General features: G+C 38.1%; 1 protein-coding gene across 1 annotated transcript in view; it reads left to right on the top strand.

Annotated features, from left to right (window-relative positions):
- Nucleotides 1–3,622, top strand: part of TAB3 (TGF-beta activated kinase 1 (MAP3K7) binding protein 3) — a 65,116-nt gene that overhangs the window by 16,753 nt on the left and 44,741 nt on the right. The window contains exons 3-4 of the mRNA XM_017887670.1: nt 788–864; nt 1,116–1,219. The gene's annotated coding sequence lies outside the window, so the exon portion shown is untranslated. The remainder of the gene's footprint in view (nt 1–787; nt 865–1,115; nt 1,220–3,622) is intronic.

The raw sequence follows: 3,622 nt of genomic DNA, 5'->3' as shown, positions 1-3,622 counted from the left end.
TATATATATATATAATATATGTATATATATATGTAGTTTTTCACAGACCAGAAACAGGATTTATAATAGAGGTAGCAGTTTTCAAAAAGTTATATACACTGTATGCTATGCAATTAAAAATCATATAGGCTGGGCATGGTGGCTCACACCTGTAATGCCAACACCTGGGATTACAGGCCCAGGTGGGCGGATTGCTTGAGCCCAGGAGTTTGAGACCAGCTTGGGCAATATGGTGAAACCCTGTCTCTATGAAAAATAAAAAAATTAGCCAGGTGTGGTGGTGCACACCTATAGTCCCAGCCACTTGGGCAGCTGAGATGGGAGGATCACTTGAGCTTGGGAGGTCGAGGCTGCAGTAAGCCGTGAGTTTGCCACTATACTCTAGCCTGTCTCAAAAAAAAAAAAAAAAAAAAAAAAAAATTATATGCACCCTTCATAGGCCTGGGCTTAATCCTCTCTTTTCTAAATAGAATGGAGGCTCAGGATGCTGAGTCAGAACCAGGTGTTGACTTAAGAAAATAAGTAGTGGACTTGTTTTTCTTTTTGAACTTCTGCTGTCTTCTGTGGGATAATGTAGAATTTACTTGCTGTAGAAGATATTTAAAGAAAAGAAGATTCAGCTTGTAAGGATACTTGGGAAAGAGCCAACCTGCCCTGAAAGTGTGGTCTAGCATCCTGTCTGCTGTTACTTTGAGGCACCAGAAGTCTACTAGTTTTTGTTACTTTCTATATTGAGTTGGGAAGTTAGCAAAAAGATAACCATCTTTTCGTTTTCTCGGATTTCTAGACTACTGAAAAGAAGTTGCTTTCAGAGCTGGAGATGTGAATAAAATTTCTGTGCCAGGGTTGATCAACCATCTTGAGGTATATTTTTTTTTCTATTTTTAAATAACTATATTTTTTAGAACAGTTTTAGTTTTACGGAAAAATTGAGAAGATGGTACAGGGAGTCCCTATATACCCTGCACTCCATTTCCCCTATTATTAACAGCTTACATTAGCATGGTACATTTGTTACAATTAGTGAACCAATATTGAAACATTATTATTAACTGAAGTCTGTACTTTATTCAGATTTCCTTAACTTTTACTGAACATGTTTTTTTCTCTTTCAGGATTCCATCCAGGAAACCCCATCACAGTTGGTTGTTATGTCTCCTTAGACTCCTCTTGGCTGTGACAGTTTCTCAGACTTTTGTTTTTGAGGAGTACTGATGAGGTATTTTGTAGACTATCACTCAATTGGGACGTGTCAGATGGTTTTCTCGTGGGTAGAATGGGGTTATGGGTTTTGAGGAGGAAGACCACAAAGATAAAGTGCCACTCTCACATTCTCATCACACCATGCAAACAGTCCATACTATCAACATGACTTATCACTGTTGATGTTGACCTTGATCACCTGGCTGAGAACGTGTTTGTTAGGTTTCTTCACTGTAATCTTTTTTTTTTTTTTTTTTAAACACCTCTTTCCTGTATTGTGCTCTTTGGAAAGCAGTCACTGTGTGCAGTCCACACTGAAGAGGTGGGAGGTTATGCTCCACCTCCTTGAGGTGAATTATCTATGTAAATTGTTTGGGATTTCTGCGTGGGAGGCTCCCCCCAACCCTCATTTATTTATCATTCATTCATTTATTCAGTCATTTCTTTATATCAGCATGGGCTCATGGCTATTTATTTTATATGTTGGGTTATAATACAATACTATATTTTGGTGTTCAAAATTTTCCAGCTTTGACCATTGGGAGCTCCTTCAGTTGGCTCCTGTGTCATTCTGACATGCCCTCATCGTCATGGGATTTTGATTTTTTAGTACTTCCTTACTTTCTGGTACTACAAGATGCTCCAGGCTCATCCTATATATTCCCTGCCCCAGTTTTAGAATCATCCATTTCTCCACAGGGCCTTGGTTCCCTTTATTCAAGAGAGAATGCAATTAGAAATCAAGATCTAGATGCTGGGTGTGCTCATTACTCCTGGGGTATTATTGCCTCTGTGTCCTCTCAGCTGAAATTTCTGCGTATGTAGTCTCTATATATTTATGCATATTTATAAATATTCTTGCGTATAAGTTTAATGTGGCAGCTAACAAACATTCTTGGGGGTGTTAAGTTTAAATTAAATATGAATATATTGTTTCTGGAGGCCATATTTAAATTGAAAATGTTTTTGAGGATTATTTTAATATAAATATTTCAGTCTCATAGTATATCTCTTGAGACTATAACAGAATATGAGATAGATGCAGTGAATATGTGACTATTTCAAAATGGTTTCTATTGTAATAAAAATCCTATAGGATGACTGTTTCATAAATTATTTAGAAGGCTTAATTTAGGGGAAATAATAACTATTTTATTCCTCTCTCCCTTGTTATTTGGTAGCACCTTTACATATATGCTTTAAAATCTTGAAAATGGAACTCTTGTCTCTGCCAGTAAAATATCATTTGTTATGCCTCAATATCAGCCACTTTTATTACTGTTTAACTTGAATAATTCACACTCTAGTATAAAACTCTTCTGTTTTAAAAGCAAGGTTTGGTTTAAACTGTTGTTAAGAGTTATGACATCATCATAGTCTTACCAGGTAGCCAGTAGTATGGAAGAATAATGGTTAAGAGCATAACCTTAAATTTGTATCTTAGTTTTGCTACTGGCTGACTGTGTAACCACAGGCAATTTATTTGCCCTCTCTGAACTTCAAGTTTACTTATTTGTAAAATGTGGATGATAATATTACCCTCTCATGGAAGTATTTTGGGGATTAAATGAGGTAAAGCACTTAGCACAGTACTTGGTACACAGATACGGCTCAATAAATATGATCTAAAATCAAAACCTCCAAAGCAGCAAAAAAATGGGTGAAAGCTTGAAAGCTTTATACTCATATAGGTACTGTGTTTTGTTCAACAATTATTACTGGGCCAGACCAACCAGAAAAATTAATGATTCTTTTATTTTGCAATCCTAAAATTCCTCCCAAGACAAGGCTAACTTTCCTTCAAACTTGGGAAATGCTCACTCACCTCACTACCTTAATATGCTAGCAGTGGCTGTCAGCCCAAGAAAGTATTGCCTCTCTAGAGGCCACTTGGGGGTGCTACTGAGATTTTATGGGAGGGGCCAGGATGCTAAATACCTTTCATTGCCTGGAATAGTCTTGCATGACAAGGAATTCTTGTGCCCCAAATTATTGTATCAATAGTATGCCGTTGAGACACACTAGAGTACACTGATACTTACTATTGTATCTTTAAACCTTTCTGCAGAACACATTTTGGGTGTCACAAACCCAGGAGATACCTAGATGAGTGAAGCAAGGCCAGGCTGCAGTGCTTGGGACCAGCTAGGGAGTATAGGAACTAGGCAAACTGTCCTTTCTAAAAGGGGAGTGGTACCTTAGCTTCAGCCAGTTGTTGCCTGCAGTTGCTAGATCATGTGTTTTTTCAGAGAAAAGCTAGATATGTAAATTTTTATGTGAAATCTCCCAGCTTTTTTTTTTTGAGATGGAGTCTCGCTTGTTGCCCAGGCTGGAGTGCAGTGGCCAGATATCGGCTCACTGCAAGCTCCGCCTCCCGGGTTTATGCCATTCTCCTGCCTCAGCCTCCCGAGTAGCTGGG

This window comes from Rhinopithecus bieti, unplaced genomic scaffold (assembly GCF_001698545.2).
Source record: "Rhinopithecus bieti isolate Rb0 unplaced genomic scaffold, ASM169854v2 scaffold_17701, whole genome shotgun sequence".
NCBI lineage: Eukaryota > Metazoa > Chordata > Mammalia > Primates > Cercopithecidae > Rhinopithecus > Rhinopithecus bieti.
This window is presented reverse-complemented; position numbering and strand designations above follow the sequence as displayed.